Genomic DNA, 19,197 nt, shown 5'->3' with positions numbered 1-19,197 from the left:
TTAAAGAAGGGGTGCACCGGTCCTGGAGATACTGCAATACCAGGTCAATGCGTGGAGTGGACAGAGCAAGCTCTTTTTCCATCTCCCTGTTCTAAAAATCCATTTAATATATGGTCCCCAGATAGGGGACGTATCAGATATTAAACTGATAAGAACAGATACTACACTTGATCTTAGCCAAAAGGCCGAGAAGCGATAACCAGAATTGGTTTCCGACTACGGTGCCACCCAAGGATTCTGAAAAGTCCATTTGTGGAGATGGCCACCTGGACTCCCGTTAAGAAGACATGCTGTCAACCTCTAGATCCCTCACATGCCTGCACTTTTCGGCTTGCTGCTGCTGCAATCCACGCGTTTTAGATCTGCATAACTCCACCTCTTTTAGCACAGTACCCTCAACCCCCGGCTGTTCCCACCCGCCTCAACACCGTTGGAAGGGAGGAGAACCAATTAAGGCGGGGGTGGGGGGTGGAACGAGCAGCTGTCTACCCTTAGCAGGAGGGTTGCTGATTAATTACCTCTCCTGCTGCTGCTGCTGCTGGCTGTCCAGCAGCAGACTGAAGGTGGCTGCTGCTGTGCGCAGGTATATAAAGGCTCAGAGCCTATTATGACACGCGCAGCCAGCGTTCCATTGCCACATTCCGTCTACTGCAGGCGGGATACCTGGATGGCTGAATGTCACTGAGAAGCTCACAGAGACCGCCATAAGCAACAGTTTAAAAGAATGCCACAGACTAATCAACCAAACTTTTTTGGTTGGTTTCTCTTTTATAGTCTGCAGGCATTAAATGAAAGAAGTCAGTGTTCCAGCAGAGGGAGACAACGTTTCAGAAAAGGCATTGTAGCAAACCAAAAAAGAAATTTTAAGCGCAGCAGAGTAACCAGCTCACATACCTGTTAGCTCAGGTGAGTTTAAAAGGCTGCTGTTGATAACAAGGGCATTTGCTAAATAGATGGTGTGTGTGCAACAATATACTGAAAGGTCAATTATATTGTGCAGCTTATCTCACCACCTGTAGTTATTTAGGTGAAAGCTCCAAAATGCTTGCCTAATATGTCTGTTTATCCAAAAGGAAGTATAGAGGGAGAGCTAGATAGATAGCATTGCATTACATTACATGGCAATGCAATGCACAGTTGCTGAAGTTGAACCAAAATGAGCTTGTCATCTGGCTTCTGCAACTTTTAACATGAAAAATCCAATGAGGAGAAGAAAAGCAAAGCCAGAGTCCATCCCAAAATCCGACAAACAAGCCAAATGAACAAAAAGCATTGAATTCAATTCTTTCTGATTTTAGAAACTGCATTAAAGAAGGGGTGCACCGGTCCTGGAGATACTGCAATACCAGGTCAATGCGTGGAGTGGACAGAGCAAGCTCTTTTTCCATCTCCCTGTTCTAAAAATCCATTTAATATATGGTCCCCAGATAGGGGACGTATCAGATATTAAACTGATAAGAACAGATACTACACTTGATCTTAGCCAAAAGGCCGAGAAGCGATAACCAGAATTGGTTTCCGACTACGGTGCCACCCAAGGATTCTGAAAAGTCCATTTGTGGAGATGGCCACCTGGACTCCCGTTAAGAAGACATGCTGTCAACCTCTAGATCCCTCACATGCCTGCACTTTTCGGCTTGCTGCTGCTGCAATCCACGCCTTTTAGATCTGCATAACTCCACCTCTTTTAGCACAGTACCCTCAACCCCCGGCTGTTCCCACCCGCCTCAACACCGTTGGAAGGGAGGAGAACCAATTAAGGCGGGGGGGGGGTGGAACGAGCAGCTGTCTACCCTTAGCAGGAGGGTTGCTGATTAATTACCTCTCCTGCTGCTGCTGCTGCTGGCTGTCCAGCAGCAGACTGAAGGTGGCTGCTGCTGTGCGCAGGTATATAAAGGCTCAGAGCCTATTATGACACGCGCAGCCAGCGTTCCATTGCCACATTCCGTCTACTGCAGGCGGGATACCTGGATGGCTGAATGTCACTGAGAAGCTCACAGAGACCGCCATAAGCAACAGTTTAAAAGAATGCCACAGACTAATCAACCAAACTTTTTGGGTTGGTTTCTCTTTTATAGTCTGCAGGCATTAAATGAAAGAAGTCAGTGTTCCAGCAGAGGGAGACAACGTTTCAGAAAAGGCATTGTAGCAAACCAAAAAAGAAATTTTAAGCGCAGCAGAGTAACCAGCTCACATACCTGTTAGCTCAGGTGAGTTTAAAAGGCTGCTGTTGATAACAAGGGCATTTGCTAAATAGATGGTGTGTGTGCAACAATATACTGAAAGTCAATTATATTGTGCAGCTTATCTCACCACCTGTAGTTATTTAGGTGAAAGCTCCAAAATGCTTGCCTAATATGTCTGTTTATCCAAAAGGAAGTATAGAGGGAGAGCTAGATAGATAGCATTGCATTACATTACATGGCAATGCAATGCACAGTTGCTGAAGTTGAACCAAAATGAGCTTGTCATCTGGCTTCTGCAACTTTTAACATGAAAAATCCAATGAGGAGAAGAAAAGCAAAGCCAAAGAGTCCATCCCAAAATCCGAAAAACAAGCCAAATGAACAAAAAGCATTAAATTCAATTCTTTCTGATTTTAGAAACTGCATTAAAGAAGGGGTGCACCGGTCCTGGAGATACTGCAATACCAGGTCAATGCGTGGAGTGGACAGAGCAAGCTCTTTTTCCATCTCCCTGTTCTAAAAATCCATTTAATATATGGTCCCCAGATAGGGGACGTATCAGATATTAAACTGATAAGAACAGATACTACACTTGATCTTAGCCAAAAGGCCGAGAAGCGATAACCAGAATTGGTTTCCGACTACGGTGCCACCCAAGGATTCTGAAAAGTCCATTTGTGGAGATGGCCACCTGGACTCCCGTTAAGAAGACATGCTGTCAACCTCTAGATCCCTCACATGCCTGCACTTTTCGGCTTGCTGCTGCTGCAATCCACGCGTTTTAGATCTGCATAACTCCACCTCTTTTAGCACAGTACCCTCAACCCCCGGCTGTTCCCACCCGCCTCAACACCGTTGGAAGGGAGGAGAACCAATTAAGGCGGGGGGGGGGGGTGGAACGAGCAGCTGTCTACCCTTAGCAGGAGGGTTGCTGATTAATTACCTCTCCTGCTGCTGCTGCTGCTGGCTGTCCAGCAGCAGACTGAAGGTGGCTGCTGCTGTGCGCAGGTATATAAAGGCTCAGAGCCTATTATGACACGCGCAGCCAGCGTTCCATTGCCACATTCCGTCTACTGCAGGCGGGATACCTGGATGGCTGAATGTCACTGAGAAGCTCACAGAGACCGCCATAAGCAACAGTTTAAAAGAATGCCACAGACTAATCAACCAAACTTTTTTGTTTGGTTTCTCTTTTATAGTCTGCAGGCATTAAATGAAAGAAGTCAGTGTTCCAGCAGAGGGAGACAACGTTTCAGAAAAGGCATTGTAGCAAACCAAAAAAGAAATTTTAAGCGCAGCAGAGTAACCAGCTCACATACCTGTTAGCTCAGGTGAGTTTAAAAGGCTGCTGTTGATAACAAGGGCATTTGCTAAATAGATGGTGTGTGTGCAACAATATACTGAAAGGTCAATTATATTGTGCAGCTTATCTCACCAACTGTAGTTATTTAGGTGAAAGCTCCAAAATGCTTGCCTAATATGTCTGTTTATCCAAAAGGAAGTATAGAGGGAGAGCTAGATAGATAGCATTGCATTACATTACAGGGCAATGCAATGCACAGTTGCTGAAGTTGAACCAAAATGAGCTTGTCATCTGGCTTCTGCATCTTTTAACATGAAAAATCCAATGAGGAGAAGAAAAGCAAAGCCAAAGAGTCCATCCCAAAATCCGACAAACAAGCCAAATGAACAAAAAGCATTGAATTCAATTCTTTCTGATTTTAGAAACTGCATTAAAGAAGGGGTGCACCGGTCCTGGAGATACTGCAATACCAGGTCAATGCGTGGAGTGGACAGAGCAAGCTCTTTTTCCATCTCCCTGTTCTAAAAATCCATTTAATATATGGTCCCCAGATAGGGGACGTATCAGATATTAAACTGATAAGAACAGATACTACACTTGATCTTAGCCAAAAGGCCGAGAAGCGATAACCAGAATTGGTTTCCGACTACGGTGCCACCCAAGGATTCTGAAAAGTCCATTTGTGGAGATGGCCACCTGGACTCCCGTTAAGAAGACATGCTGTCAACCTCTAGATCCCTCACATGCCTGCACTTTTCGGCTTGCTGCTGCTGCAATCCACGCGTTTTAGATCTGCATAACTCCACCTCTTTTAGCACAGTACCCTCAACCCCCGGCTGTTCCCACCCGCCTCAACACCGTTGGAAGGGAGGAGAACCAATTAAGGCGGGGGGGGGTGGAACGAGCAGCTGTCTACCCTTAGCAGGAGGGTTGCTGATTAATTACCTATCCTTCTGCTGCTGCTGCTGGCTGTCCAGCAGCAGACTGAAGGTGGCTGCTGCTGTGCGCAGGTATATAAAGGCTCAGAGCCTATTATGACACGCGCAGCCAGCGTTCCATTGCCACATTCCGTCTACTGCAGGCGGGATACCTGGATGGCTGAATGTCACTGAGAAGCTCACAGAGACCGCCATAAGCAACAGTTTAAAAGAATGCCACAGACTAATCAACCAAACTTTTTTGGTTGGTTTCTCTTTTATAGTCTGCAGGCATTAAATGAAAGAAGTCAGTGTTCCAGCAGAGGGAGACAACGTTTCAGAAAAGGCATTGTAGCAAACCAAAAAAGAAATTTTAAGCGCAGCAGAGTAACCAGCTCACATACCTGTTAGCTCAGGTGAGTTTAAAAGGCTGCTGTTGATAACAAGGGCATTTGCTAAATAGATGGTGTGTGTGCAACCATATACTGAAAGGTCAATTATATTGTGCAGCTTATCTCACCACCTGTAGTTATTTAGGTGAAAGCTCCAAAATGCTTGCCTAATATGTCTGTTTATCCAAAAGGAAGTATAGAGGGAGAGCTAGATAGATAGCATTGCATTACATTACATGGCAATGCAATGCACAGTTGCTGAAGTTGAACCAAAATGAGCTTGTCATCTGGCTTCTGCAACTTTTAACATGAAAAATCCAATGAGGAGAAGAAAAGCAAAGCCAAAGAGTCCATCCCAAAATCCGACAAACAAGCCAAATGAACAAAAAGCATTGAATTCAATTCTTTCTGATTTTAGAAACTGCATTAAAGAAGGGGTGCACCGGTCCTGGAGATACTGCAATACCAGGTCAATGCGTGGAGTGGACAGAGCAAGCTCTTTTTCCATCTCCCTGTTCTAAAAATCCATTTAATATATGGTCCCCAGATAGGGGACGTATCAGATATTAAACTGATAAGAACAGATACTACACTGGATCTTAGCCAAAAGGCCGAGAAGCGATAACCAGAATTGGTTTCCGAGTACGGTGCCACCCAAGGATTCTGAAAAGTCCATTTGTGGAGATGGCCACCTGGACTCCCGTTAAGAAGACATGCTGTCAACCTCTAGATCCCTCACATGCCTGCACTTTTCGGCTTGCTGCTGCTGCAATCCACGCGTTTTAGATCTGCATAACTCCACCTCTTTTAGCACAGTACCCTCAACCCCCGGCTGTTCCCACCCGCCTCAACACCGTTGGAAGGGAGGAGAACCAATTAAGGCGGGGGGGGGGTGGAACGAGCAGCTGTCTACCCTTAGCAGGAGGGTTGCTGATTAATTACCTCTCCTGCTGCTGCTGCTGCTGGCTGTCCAGCAGCAGACTGAAGGTGGCTGCTGCTGTGCGCAGGTATATAAAGGCTCAGAGCCTATTATGACACGCGCAGCCAGCGTTCCATTGCCACATTCCGTCTACTGCAGGCGGGATACCTGGATGGCTGAATGTCACTGAGAAGCTCACAGAGACCGCCATAAGCAACAGTTTAAAAGAATGCCACAGACTAATCAACCAAACTTTTTTGGTTGGTTTCTCTTTTATAGTCTGCAGGCATTAAATGAAAGAAGTCAGTGTTCCAGCAGAGGGAGACAACGTTTCAGAAAAGGCATTGTAGCAAACCAAAAAAGAAATTTTAAGCGCAGCAGAGTAACCAGCTCACATACCTGTTAGCTCAGGTGAGTTTAAAAGGCTGCTGTTGATAACAAGGGCATTTGCTAAATAGATGGTGTGTGTGCAACAATATACTGAAAGGTCAATTATATTGTGCAGCTTATCTCACCAACTGTAGTTATTTAGGTGAAAGCTCCAAAATGCTTGCCTAATATGTCTGTTTATCCAAAAGGAAGTATAGAGGGAGAGCTAGATAGATAGCATTGCATTACATTACAGGGCAATGCAATGCACAGTTGCTGAAGTTGAACCAAAATGAGCTTGTCATCTGGCTTCTGCATCTTTTAACATGAAAAATCCAATGAGGAGAAGAAAAGCAAAGCCAAAGAGTCCATCCCAAAATCCGACAAACAAGCCAAATGAACAAAAAGCATTGAATTCAATTCTTTCTGATTTTAGAAACTGCATTAAAGAAGGGGTGCACCGGTCCTGGAGATACTGCAATACCAGGTCAATGCGTGGAGTGGACAGAGCAAGCTCTTTTTCCATCTCCCTGTTCTAAAAATCCATTTAATATATGGTCCCCAGATAGGGGACGTATCAGATATTAAACTGATAAGAACAGATACTACACTTGATCTTAGCCAAAAGGCCGAGAAGCGATAACCAGAATTGGTTTCCGACTACGGTGCCACCCAAGGATTCTGAAAAGTCCATTTGTGGAGATGGCCACCTGGACTCCCGTTAAGAAGACATGCTGTCAACCTCTAGATCCTTCACATGCCTGCACTTTTCGGCTTGCTGCTGCTGCAATCCACGCGTTTTAGATCTGCATAACTCCACCTCTTTTAGCACAGTACCCTCAACCCCCGGCTGTTCCCACCCGCCTCAACACCGTTGGAAGGGAGGAGAACCAATTAAGGCGGGGGGGGGTGGAACGAGCAGCTGTCTACCCTTAGCAGGAGGGTTGCTGATTAATTACCTAACCTTCTGCTGCTGCTGCTGGCTGTCCAGCAGCAGACTGAAGGTGGCTGCTGCTGTGCGCAGGTATATAAAGGCTCAGAGCCTATTATGACACGCGCAGCCAGCGTTCCATTGCCACATTCCGTCTACTGCAGGCGGGATACCTGGATGGCTGAATGTCACTGAGAAGCTCACAGAGACCGCCATAAGCAACAGTTTAAAAGAATGCCACAGACTAATCAACCAAACTTTTTTGGTTGGTTTCTCTTTTATAGTCTGCAGGCATTAAATGAAAGAAGTCAGTGTTCCAGCAGAGGGAGACAACGTTTCAGAAAAGGCATTGTAGCAAACCAAAAAAGAAATTTTAAGCGCAGCAGAGTAACCAGCTCACATACCTGTTAGCTCAGGTGAGTTTAAAAGGCTGCTGTTGATAACAAGGGCATTTGCTAAATAGATGGTGTGTGTGCAACCATATACTGAAAGGTCAATTATATTGTGCAGCTTATCTCACCACCTGTAGTTATTTAGGTGAAAGCTCCAAAATGCTTGCCTAATATGTCTGTTTATCCAAAAGGAAGTATAGAGGGAGAGCTAGATAGATAGCATTGCATTACATTACATGGCAATGCAATGCACAGTTGCTGAAGTTGAACCAAAATGAGCTTGTCATCTGGCTTCTGCAACTTTTAACATGAAAAATCCAATGAGGAGAAGAAAAGCAAAGCCAAAGAGTCCATCCCAAAATCCGACAAACAAGCCAAATGAACAAAAAGCATTGAATTCAATTCTTTCTGATTTTAGAAACTGCATTAAAGAAGGGGTGCACCGGTCCTGGAGATACTGCAATACCAGGTCAATGCGTGGAGTGGACAGAGCAAGCTCTTTTTCCATCTCCCTGTTCTAAAAATCCATTTAATATATGGTCCCCAGATAGGGGACGTATCAGATATTAAACTGATAAGAACAGATACTACACTGGGTCTTAGCCAAAAGGCCGAGAAGCGATAACCAGAATTGGTTTCCGACTACGGTGCCACCCAAGGATTCTGAAAAGTCCATTTGTGGAGATGGCCACCTGGACTCCCGTTAAGAAGACATGCTGTCAACCTCTAGATCCCTCACATGCCTGCACTTTTCGGCTTGCTGCTGCTGCAATCCACGCGTTTTAGATCTGCATAACTCCACCTCTTTTAGCACAGTACCCTCAACCCCCGGCTGTTCCCACCCGCCTCAACACCGTTGGAAGGGAGGAGAACCAATTAAGGCGGGGGGGGGGTGGAACGAGCAGCTGTCTACCCTTAGCAGGAGGGTTGCTGATTAATTACCTCTCCTGCTGCTGCTGCTGCTGGCTGTCCAGCAGCAGACTGAAGGTGGCTGCTGCTGTGCGCAGGTATATAAAGGCTCAGAGCCTATTATGACACGCGCAGCCAGCGTTCCATTGCCACATTCCATCTACTGCAGGCAGGATACCTGGCTGGCTGAATGTCACTGAGAAGCTCACAGAGACCGCCATAAGCAACAGTTTAAAAGAATGCCACAGACTAATCAACCAAACTTTTTTGGTTGGTTTCTCTTTTATAGTCTGCAGGCATTAAATGAAAGAAGTCAGTGTTCCAGCAGAGGGAGACAACGTTTCAGAAAAGGCATTGTAGCAAACCAAAAAAGAAATTTTAAGCGCAGCAGAGTAACCAGCTCACATACCTGTTAGCTCAGGTGAGTTTAAAAGGCTGCTGTTGATAACAAGGGCATTTGCTAAATAGATAATAATAATAATAGTTTATTTTTTATAGCGCCAACATATTCCGCAGCACTTTACAAATTTTAGGGGGGACTTATACAGACAATACAGAATAAGCATATCTCATATCGAACGGAGTGAGGGCCCTGCTCGCAAGCTTACAGTCTATGAGGAAGTGGGGGAGACACAAAAGGTAAAAAGTACATATATTGTATAATACAGCTTTGATATACTGAATAGGATAAATAATAATACATGGACTGGTCGCCTGCCAGTATGTGTGCAGTCCTGACAGAGGCTTTTATGTGCATGGTTGGTTTGAACCCGAAGTTGAAGAAGATTTTAATATGGGGGAAAGCTGGGATGGACAGAGTGTGTTTAGGTGATACGCCAGTCTAAAGAAATGTGTTTTTAGGGTTCGCTTGAAACTGTGGGTATTGGGAATTAATCGAACTGTCCTGGGTAGTACATTCCAGAGAATTGGCGCAGCACGCGAGAAATCTTGGAGACGGGAGTGGGAAGTTCGGATTATGGAGGATTTTAGTTTCAAGTCATTTGCAGAACGGAGGGCACGTGTAGGGTGGTAGACTGAGACAAGGGAGGAGATGTAGGGGGGTACTGAAGCATGGAGCGCTTTGTGGGTAAGCGTGATAAGTTTAAAACGAACTCTATATTGGATGGGCAACCAATGCAATGACTGGCACAGGGAAGAGGCATCGGTGTAGCGGTTGGCGAGGAATATGATCCTGGCTGCTGCGTTCAGGACGGATTTGAGAGGGGAGAGTTTAGTAAGAGGGAGACCGATTAGTAGAGCGTTGCATTAGTCAAGACGAGAATGAATAAGAGCGACAGTAAGAGTTTTTGCCGAGTCAAAGGTGAGAAAAGTCCTGATTCTTGAGATGTTTTTGAGGTGTAGATGACATGAACGAGCGAGTGATTTGATGTGAGGAGTGAAAGAAAGATCTGAATCAAAAATGACCCCAAGACAGCGGGCTTGTAGCTGGGGAGTAATGGTTGAGCCACAAACGGAGATGGCAATATCGGGCACAGGTAGATTAATGGAGGGAGGAAAGACGAGTAGTTCAGTTTTTGACAGATTCAGTTTTAGGTAGAGGGAGGACATAATGTTAGACACAGCAGAAAGACAATCACTGGTCTTTTGTAGTAATGCAGGGGTGATGTCCGGAGCAGAGGTGTATAATTGGGTGTCATCAGCATAGAGATGGTACTGAAAACCGAATCTACTGATTGTTTGTCCAATAGGAGCGGTGTATAAGGAGAAAAGAAGGGGGCCTAGGACTGATCCTTGAGGAACCCCGACAGTAAGAGGAAGTAGGGAGGAGGAGGAGCCGGCAAAAGACACAGAGAAGGAGCGGTCAGAGAGATAAGAGGAGAACCAGGAGAGAACCGTGTCTTTGAGGCCAATAGTGCGGAGCATAGTGAGGAGGAGCTGATGATCCACAGTGTCGAATGCTGCAGAGAGATCCAGGAGAATCAGCAGGGAGTAGTGACCATTAGATTTAGCTGTTAGTAGATCATTAGAGACTTTAGTGAGGGCAGTTTCAGTAGAATGTAAAGAGCGGAAACCAGATTGTAAAGGGTCAAGAAGAGAGTTGTCTGAGAGATAGCGAATTAGACGGGAGTGGACCAGGCGTTCCAGGAGTTTAGAGATAAAGGGAAGATTGGAAACAGGTCTGTAGTTGGCCGTGCAGTTCTGGTCGAGGGATGGTTTTTTAAGTAATGGTTGTATGCTGGCGTGTTTAAAAGAAGAGGGAAAGATACCAGATGAGAGGGAAAGGTTGAAAATTTTAGTTAGGTGAGAGGTGACAGCTGGAGCAAGGGACTGAAGGAGATGTGAGGGAATAGGGTCGCTGGTGCAGGTGGTAGGGCGAGAAGATGCAAGGAGCCTGATCACTTCATCTTCCGTGACTGGTTCGAAGTCAGAAAATGAGCAAGATACAATGTGGCGGGGGGGAGCATGCATAACATTTGGGGATTGGGAGAAAATTTCCTGTTGGATATGGTCAATTTTTTCTTTGAAATAGTTAGCCAGATCGTCAGCGCTGAGGTCGGTGGTCGGGGCCTGTGCTGTTTGATTGAGGAGAGAATGAAACGTGTCAAAGAGTCGTTTAGGATTATTGGAAAGTGAGATGATGAGGTTGTTAAAGTAGGTTTGTTTGGAGAGGTGAAGGGCAGAGTTATATGTTTTCAGCATAAATTTATAGTGGAGGAAATCTTCGGGCAGATTTGATTTTCTCCACAGCCGTTCAGCGCACCTGGAGTACCTCTGGAGAAGACGTGTTTGAGGCGTGTGCCAGGGTTGTCGCCGTCTATGCCGAATTGTTCTTTGTGTAGGAGGTGCGGCTTCATCCAGGGCGCATAGCATTATTTTGTTATAATGCTTCAATGCAGAGTCGGGACATGAGAGGGAGGAGATTGGGGCCAATGATGATTGCAACCTTTTTATAAATTTCTGGGTGTTAATGGCGCGTAAATTTCTATAAGTGTGGACGGTGGGAGTGTCTTGAGCAGAGTCACAGTTCTTGACAGAGAATGAAAGAAGATTATGGTCAGAGAGTGGAAGGGGAGAGTTAGTAAAGTCATGTACTGAGCAAAGCCGGGAGAAGATCAGGTCCAATGTGTTCCCGTCCTCATGTGTAGGAGAATTAGCAAGCTGTGAAAGGCCGAAGGAGGAGGTTAATGATAAAAGATGCGTGGCAGATGGGGAAAGAGGATCGCCAATTGGGATGTTAAAGTCTCCCATGATTATCGTGGGAATGTCGCAGGATAGAAAATTTGTAAGCCAGGCAGCAAAGTGATCCAGGAATTGACGGGGGGGACCTGGGGGGCGATAGACAACCGCCACTCGCAGGGAGAAGGGCCGGTAGAGTCTGACTGTGTGGGCCTCAAAGGACGGGAAGATAAGGGAGGGTACAGGGGGGATAACCTGAAAAGTACATTTTGTTGAAAGAAGCAGACCAACACCTCCACCTGATCTGTTGTCAGGTCGCGGGGTATGAGAGAAATGTAGGCCACCATAGGAGAGAGCTGCAGCGGCGGTGGTGTCCGACTGCTGGATCCAGGTTTCAGTGAGAGCCAGAAGGTTGAGGGAATTAGAGAGGAAAAAGTCATGGATGTAAGAGAGTTTATTACAAGCTGAGCGCGCATTCCAAAGGGCACAGTTGAATGAGACAGAAGATATGCAGGGAATATTAATGAGATTAGCAGGGTTTCTGAATGTAACAGGGAAAGAGTTAGTGTTATTATTACTGGAGGGTCCTGGGTTGGGAGAAATATCACCTGCGACTAATAGAAGGAAGATACAGAGAGTGAGCAGATGATTGAGTGATTTGTGAGAGCGTTTCCTGCGTTGTATGGTGGGAATGAATGGATCTGCGTGGTATAACATTGTGAAGAGAGCATGACAACTGTACATAGGAGAAGAGAGGAGTGAGGGATTAATATGGATGAAGTGTGCCGCATTTGTGGGAGAACGGTGAATGTGGATGATTGTAGCAACCAGAAAATAAATGGCACAGATACAAATGGTGAATACTGTTTGCCAAAAAGATGATCTGTAAGCAAGTTTGTTGGTTTGTCTTGCATGTCTTACCTGTCTCCTGCCCTGTCCAACTGCCATTTTCTAACTGCCAGGGCACTTTGCTAAATTATGGCACTTCGAAAAAGTATGCATAAATGCTATATGCATAAATGCCCCCGCATAAATGCTGCCCCTTAACGAAGTCTCAATATATAGGGACGTATCTGCTTAGATCTGCACAGATTTAACTCATTAACAATGGTGTGTGTGCAACAATATACTGAAAGGTCAATTATATTGTGCAGCTTATCTCACCACCTGTAGTTATTTAGGTGAAAGCTCCAAAATGCTTGCCTAATATGTCTGTTTATCCAAAAGGAAGTATAGAGGGAGAGCTAGATAGATAGCATTGCATTACATTACATGGCAATGCAATGCACAGTTGCTGAAGTTGAACCAAAATGAGCTTGTCATCTGGCTTCTGCAACTTTTAACATGAAAAATCCAATGAGGAGAAGAAAAGCAAAGCCAAAGAGTCCATCCCAAAATCCGACAAACAAGCCAAATGAACAAAAAGCATTGAATTCAATTCTTTCTGATTTTAGAAACTGCATTAAAGAAGGGGTGCACCGGTCCTGGAGATACTGCAATACCAGGTCAATGCGTGGAGTGGACAGAGCAAGCTCTTTTTCCATCTCCCTGTTCTAAAAATCCATTTAATATATGGTCCCCAGATAGGGGACGTATCAGATATTAAACTGATAAGAACAGATACTACACTTGATCTTAGCCAAAAGGCCGAGAAGCGATAACCAGAATTGGTTTCCGACTACGGTGCCACCCAAGGATTCTGAAAAGTCCATTTGTGGAGATGGCCACCTGGACTCCCGTTAAGAAGACATGCTGTCAACCTCTAGATCCCTCACATGCCTGCACTTTTCGGCTTGCTGCTGCTGCAATCCACGCGTTTTAGATCTGCATAACTCCACCTCTTTTAGCACAGTACCCTCAACCCCCGGCTGTTCCCACCCGCCTCAACACCGTTGGAAGGGAGGAGAACCAATTAAGGCGGGGGGGGGGTGGAACGAGCAGCTGTCTACCCTTAGCAGGAGGGTTGCTGATTAATTACCTCTCCTGCTGCTGCTGCTGCTGGCTGTCCAGCAGCAGACTGAAGGTGGCTGCTGCTGTGCGCAGGTATATAAAGGCTCAGAGCCTATTATGACACGCGCAGCCAGCGTTCCATTGCCACATTCCGTCTACTGCAGGCGGGATACCTGGATGGCTGAATGTCACTGAGAAGCTCACAGAGACCGCCATAAGCAACAGTTTAAAAGAATGCCACAGACTAATCAACCAAACTTTTTGGGTTGGTTTCTCTTTTATAGTCTGCAGGCATTAAATGAAAGAAGTCAGTGTTCAAGCAGAGGGAGACAACGTTTCAGAAAAGGCATTGTAGCAAACCAAAAAAGAAATTTTAAGCGCAGCAGAGTAACCAGCTCACATACCTGTTAGCTCAGGTGAGTTTAAAAGGCTGCTGTTGATAACAAGGGCATTTGCTAAATAGATGGTGTGTGTGCAACAATATACTGAAAGGTCAATTATATTGTGCAGCTTATCTCACCACCTGTAGTTATTTAGGTGAAAGCTCCAAAATGCTTGCCTAATATGTCTGTTTATCCAAAAGGAAGTATAGAGGGAGAGCTAGATAGATAGCATTGCATTACATTACATGGCAATGCAATGCACAGTTGCTGAAGTTGAACCAAAATGAGCTTGTCATCTGGCTTCTGCAACTTTTAACATGAAAAATCCAATGAGGAGAAGAAAAGCAAAGCCAAAGAGTCCATCCCAAAATCCGACAAACAAGCCAAATGAACAAAAAGCATTGAATTCAATTCTTTCTGATTTTAGAAACTGCATTAAAGAAGGGGTGCACCGGTCCTGGAGATACTGCAATACCAGGTCAATGCGTGGAGTGGACAGAGCAAGCTCTTTTTCCATCTCCCTGTTCTAAAAATCCATTTAATATATGGTCCCCAGATAGGGGACGTATCAGATATTAAACTGATAAGAACAGATACTACACTTGATCTTAGCCAAAAGGCCGAGAAGCGATAACCAGAATTGGTTTCCGACTACGGTGCCACCCAAGGATTCTGAAAAGTCCATTTGTGGAGATGGCCACCTGGACTCCCGTTAAGAAGACATGCTGTCAACCTCTAGATCCCTCACATGCCTGCACTTTTCGGCTTGCTGCTGCTGCAATCCACGCGTTTTAGATCTGCATAACTCCACCTCTTTTAGCACAGTACCCTCAACCCCCGGCTGTTCCCACCCGCCTCAACACCGTTGGAAGGGAGGAGAACCAATTAAGGCGGGGGGGGGGGTGGAACGAGCAGCTGTCTACCCTTAGCAGGAGGGTTGCTGATTAATTACCTCTCCTGCTGCTGCTGCTGGCTGTCCAGCAGCAGACTGAAGGTGGCTGCTGCTGTGCGCAGGTATATAAAGGCTCAGAGCCTATTATGACACGCGCAGCCAGCGTTCCATTGCCACATTCCGTCTACTGCAGGCGGGATACCTGGATGGCTGAATGTCACTGAGAAGCTCACAGAGACCGCCATAAGCAACAGTTTAAAAGAATGCCACAGACTAATCAACCAAACTTTTTGGGTTGGTTTCTCTTTTATAGTCTGCAGGCATTAAATGAAAGAAGTCAGTGTTCCAGCAGAGGGAGACAACGTTTCAGAAAAGGCATTGTAGCAAACCAAAAAAGAAATTTTAAGCGCAGCAGAGTAACCAGCTCACATACCTGTTAGCTCAGGTGAGTTTAAAAGGCTGCTGTTGATAACAAGGGCATTTGCTAAATAGATGGTGTGTGTGCAACAATATACTGAAAGGTCAATTATATTGTGCAGCTTATCTCACCACCTGTAGTTATTTAGGTGAAAGCTCCAAAATGCTTGCCTAATATGTCTGTTTATCCAAAAGGAAGTATAGAGGGAGAGCTAGATAGATAGCATTGCATTACATTACATGGCAATGCAATGCACAGTTGCTGAAGTTGAACCAAAATGAGCTTGTCATCTGGCTTCTGCAACTTTTAACATGAAAAATCCAATGAGGAGAAGAAAAGCAAAGCCAAAGAGTCCATCCCAAAATCCGACAAACAAGCCAAATGAACAAAAAGCATTGAATTCAATTCTTTCTGATTTTAGAAACTGCATTAAAGAAGGGGTGCACCGGTCCTGGAGATACTGCAATACCAGGTCAATGCGTGGAGTGGACAGAGCAAGCTCTTTTTCCATCTCCCTTTTCTAAAAATCCATTTAATATATGGTCCCCAGATAGGGGACGTATCAGATATTAAACTGATAAGAACAGATACTACACTTGATCTTAGCCAAAAGGCCGAGAAGCGATAACCAGAATTGGTTTCCGACTACGGTGCCACCCAAGGATTCTGAAAAGTCCATTTGTGGAGATGGCCACCTGGACTCCCGTTAAGAAGACATGCTGTCAACCTCTAGATCCCTCACATGCCTGCACTTTTCGGCTTGCTGCTGCTGCAATCCACGCGTTTTAGATCTGCATAACTCCACCTCTTTTAGCACAGTACCCTCAACCCCCGGCTGTTCCCACCCGCCTCAACACCGTTGGAAGGGAGGAGAACCAATTAAGGCGGGGGGGGGGGGTGGAACGAGCAGCTGTCTACCCTTAGCAGGAGGGTTGCTGATTAATTACCTCTCCTGCTGCTGCTGCTGCTGGCTGTCCAGCAGCAGACTGAAGGTGGCTGCTGCTGTGCGCAGGTATATAAAGGCTCAGAGCCTATTATGACACGCGCAGCCAGCGTTCCATTGCCACATTCCGTCTACTGCAGGCGGGATACCTGGATGGCTGAATGTCACTGAGAAGCTCACAGAGACCGCCATAAGCAACAGTTTAAAAGAATGCCACAGACTAATCAACCAAACTTTTTGGGTTGGTTTCTCTTTTATAGTCTGCAGGCATTAAATGAAAGAAGTCAGTGTTCCAGCAGAGGGAGACAACGTTTCAGAAAAGGCATTGTAGCAAACCAAAAAAGAAATTTTAAGCGCAGCAGAGTAACCAGCTCACATACCTGTTAGCTCAGGTGAGTTTAAAAGGCTGCTGTTGATAACAAGGGCATTTGCTAAATAGATGGTGTGTGTGCAACAATATACTGAAAGGTCAATTATATTGTGCAGCTTATCTCACCACCTGTAGTTATTTAGGTGAAAGCTCCAAAATGCTTGCCTAATATGTCTGTTTATCCAAAAGGAAGTATAGAGGGAGAGCTAGATAGATAGCATTGCATTACATTACATGGCAATGCAATGCACAGTTGCTGAAGTTGAACCAAAATGAGCTTGTCATCTGGCTTCTGCAACTTTTAACATGAAAAATCCAATGAGGAGAAGAAAAGCAAAGCCAAAGAGTCCATCCCAAAATCCGACAAACAAGCCAAATGAACAAAAAGCATTGAATTCAATTCTTTCTGATTTTAGAAACTGCATTAAAGAAGGGGTGCACCGGTCCTGGAGATACTGCAATACCAGGTCAATGTGTGGAGTGGACAGAGCAAGCTCTTTTTCCATCTCCCTGTTCTAAAAATCCATTTAATATATGGTCCCCAGATAGGGGACGTATCAGATATTAAACTGATAAGAACAGATACTACACTTGATCTTAGCCAAAAGGCCGAGAAGCGATAACCAGAATTGGTTTCCGACTACGGTGCCACCCAAGGATTCTGAAGAGTCCATTTGTGGAGATGGCCACCTGGACTCCCGTTAAGAAGACATGCTGTCAACCTCTAGATCCCTCACATGCCTGCACTTTTCGGCTTGCTGCTGCTGCAATCCACGCGTTTTAGATCTGCATAACTCCACCTCTTTTAGCACAGTACCCTCAACCCCCGGCTGTTCCCACCCGCCTCAACACCGTTGGAAGGGAGGAGAACCAATTAAGGCGGGGTGGGGGGTGGAACGAGCAGCTGTCTACCCTTAGCAGGAGGGTTGTTGATTAATTACCTCTCCTGCTGCTGCTGCTGCTGCTGGCTGTCCAGCAGCAGACTGAAGGTGGCTGCTGCTGTGCGCAGGTATATAAAGGCTCAGAGCCTATTATGACACGCGCAGCCAGCGTTCCATTGCCACATTCCGTCTACTGCAGGCGGGATACCTGGATGGCTGAATGTCACTGAGAAGCTCACAGAGACCGCCATAAGCAACAGTTTAAAAGAATGCCACAGACTAATCAACCAAACTTTTTGGGTTGGTTTCTCTTTTATAGTCTGCAGGCATTAAATGAAAGAAGTCAGTGTTCCAGCAGAGGGAGACAACGTTTCAGAAAAGGCATTGTAGCAAACCAAAAAAGAAATTTTAAGCGCAGCAGAGTAACCAGCTCACATACCTGTTAGCTCAGGTGAGTTTAAAAGGCTGCTGTTGATAACAAGGGCATTTGCTAAATAGATGGTGTGTGTGCAACAATATACTGAAAGGTCAATTATATTGTGCAGCTTATCTCACCACCTGTAGTTATTTAGGTGAAAGCTCCAAAATGCTTGCCTAATATGTCTGTTTATCCAAAAGGAAGTATAGAGGGAGAGCTAGATAGATAGCATTGCATTACATTACATGGCAATGCAATGCACAGTTGCTGAAGTTGAACCAAAATGAGCTTGTCATCTGGCTTCTGCAACTTTTAACATGAAAAATCCAATGAGGAGAAGAAAAGCAAAGCCAAAGAGTCCATCCCAAAATCCGACAAACAAGCCAAATGAACAAAAAGCATTGAATTCAATTCTTTCTGATTTTAGAAACTGCATTAAAGAAGGGGTGCACCGGTCCTGGAGATACTGCAATACCAGGTCAATGCGTGGAGTGGACAGAGCAAGCTCTTTTTCCATCTCCCTGTTCTAAAAATCCATTTAATATATGGTCCCCAGATAGGGGACGTATCAGATATTAAACTGATAAGAACAGATACTACACTTGATCTTAGCCAAAAGGCCGAGAAGCGATAACCAGAATTGGTTTCCGACTACGGTGCCACCCAAGGATTCTGAAAAGTCCATTTGTGGAGATGGCCACCTGGACTCCCGTTAAGAAGACATGCTGTCAACCTCTAGATCCCTCACATGCCTGCACTTTTCGGCTTGCTGCTGCTGCAATCCACGCGTTTTAGATCTGCATAACTCCACCTCTTTTAGCACAGTACCCTCAACCCCCGGCTGTTCCCACCCGCCTCAACACCGTTGGAAGGGAGGAGAACCAATTAAGGCGGGGGGGGGGGTGGAACGAGCAGCTGTCTACCCTTAGCAGGAGGGTTGCTGATTAATTACCTCTCCTGCTGCTGCTGCTGCTGGCTGTCCAGCAGCAGACTGAAGGTGGCTGCTGCTGTGCGCAGGTATATAAAGGCTCAGAGCCTATTATGACACGCGCAGCCAGCGTTCCATTGCCACATTCCGTCTACTGCAGGCGGGATACCTGGATGGCTGAATGTCACTGAGAAGCTCACAGAGACCGCCATAAGCAACAGTTTAAAAGAATGCCACAGACTAATCAACCAAACTTTTTGGGTTGGTTTCTCTTTTATAGTCTGCAGGCATTAAATGAAAGAAGTCAGTGTTCCAGCAGAGGGAGACAACGTTTCAGAAAAGGCATTGTAGCAAACCAAAAAAGAAATTTTAAGCGCAGCAGAGTAACCAGCTCACATACCTGTTAGCTCAGGTGAGTTTAAAAGGCTGCTGTTGATAACAAGGGCATTTGCTAAATAGATGGTGTGTGTGCAACAATATACTGAAAGGTCAATTATATTGTGCAGCTTATCTCACCACCTGTAGTTATTTAGGTGAAAGCTCCAAAATGCTTGCCTA

General features: G+C 45.5%; 12 non-coding genes across 12 annotated transcripts; all 12 read right to left on the bottom strand.

Annotated features, from left to right (window-relative positions):
- Positions 1-6: 6 nt before the first annotated feature.
- Positions 7-197, bottom strand: LOC141182261 (U2 spliceosomal RNA). The gene has a single exon (XR_012257644.1). It is a non-coding gene; the product is annotated as a U2 spliceosomal RNA (small nuclear RNA).
- A 1,115-nt stretch (positions 198-1,312) lies between these two features.
- On the bottom strand, positions 1,313-1,503 carry LOC141182259 (U2 spliceosomal RNA). Its single transcript, XR_012257643.1, has one exon. It is a non-coding gene; the product is annotated as a U2 spliceosomal RNA (small nuclear RNA).
- A 1,114-nt stretch (positions 1,504-2,617) lies between these two features.
- LOC141182258 (U2 spliceosomal RNA) lies at positions 2,618-2,808 on the bottom strand. Its single transcript, XR_012257642.1, has one exon. It is a non-coding gene; the product is annotated as a U2 spliceosomal RNA (small nuclear RNA).
- Positions 2,809-3,925: 1,117 nt separating this feature from the next.
- LOC141182256 (U2 spliceosomal RNA) lies at positions 3,926-4,116 on the bottom strand. Its single transcript, XR_012257640.1, has one exon. It is a non-coding gene; the product is annotated as a U2 spliceosomal RNA (small nuclear RNA).
- Positions 4,117-5,230: 1,114 nt separating this feature from the next.
- On the bottom strand, positions 5,231-5,421 carry LOC141181649 (U2 spliceosomal RNA). The gene has a single exon (XR_012257206.1). It is a non-coding gene; the product is annotated as a U2 spliceosomal RNA (small nuclear RNA).
- Positions 5,422-6,536: 1,115 nt separating this feature from the next.
- LOC141182255 (U2 spliceosomal RNA) lies at positions 6,537-6,727 on the bottom strand. The gene has a single exon (XR_012257639.1). It is a non-coding gene; the product is annotated as a U2 spliceosomal RNA (small nuclear RNA).
- Positions 6,728-7,841: 1,114 nt separating this feature from the next.
- Positions 7,842-8,032, bottom strand: LOC141181829 (U2 spliceosomal RNA). Its single transcript, XR_012257369.1, has one exon. It is a non-coding gene; the product is annotated as a U2 spliceosomal RNA (small nuclear RNA).
- Positions 8,033-12,924: 4,892 nt separating this feature from the next.
- On the bottom strand, positions 12,925-13,115 carry LOC141182254 (U2 spliceosomal RNA). The gene has a single exon (XR_012257638.1). It is a non-coding gene; the product is annotated as a U2 spliceosomal RNA (small nuclear RNA).
- Positions 13,116-14,230: 1,115 nt separating this feature from the next.
- LOC141182253 (U2 spliceosomal RNA) lies at positions 14,231-14,421 on the bottom strand. The gene has a single exon (XR_012257637.1). It is a non-coding gene; the product is annotated as a U2 spliceosomal RNA (small nuclear RNA).
- Positions 14,422-15,534: 1,113 nt separating this feature from the next.
- LOC141181437 (U2 spliceosomal RNA) lies at positions 15,535-15,725 on the bottom strand. The gene has a single exon (XR_012257014.1). It is a non-coding gene; the product is annotated as a U2 spliceosomal RNA (small nuclear RNA).
- Positions 15,726-16,842: 1,117 nt separating this feature from the next.
- LOC141181654 (U2 spliceosomal RNA) lies at positions 16,843-17,033 on the bottom strand. The gene has a single exon (XR_012257210.1). It is a non-coding gene; the product is annotated as a U2 spliceosomal RNA (small nuclear RNA).
- A 1,119-nt stretch (positions 17,034-18,152) lies between these two features.
- Positions 18,153-18,343, bottom strand: LOC141182252 (U2 spliceosomal RNA). The gene has a single exon (XR_012257636.1). It is a non-coding gene; the product is annotated as a U2 spliceosomal RNA (small nuclear RNA).
- Between the last annotated feature and the right edge of the window lie 854 nt (positions 18,344-19,197).

Source organism: Phyllobates terribilis, unplaced genomic scaffold (assembly GCF_046119375.1).
Source record: "Phyllobates terribilis strain yellow unplaced genomic scaffold, ASM4611937v1 Scaffold_34__1_contigs__length_13252353, whole genome shotgun sequence".
Taxonomy (NCBI): domain Eukaryota; kingdom Metazoa; phylum Chordata; class Amphibia; order Anura; family Dendrobatidae; genus Phyllobates; species Phyllobates terribilis.
The sequence above is the reverse complement of the archived record's forward strand: the minus strand, read 5'-3'. Positions and strand labels throughout refer to the sequence as shown.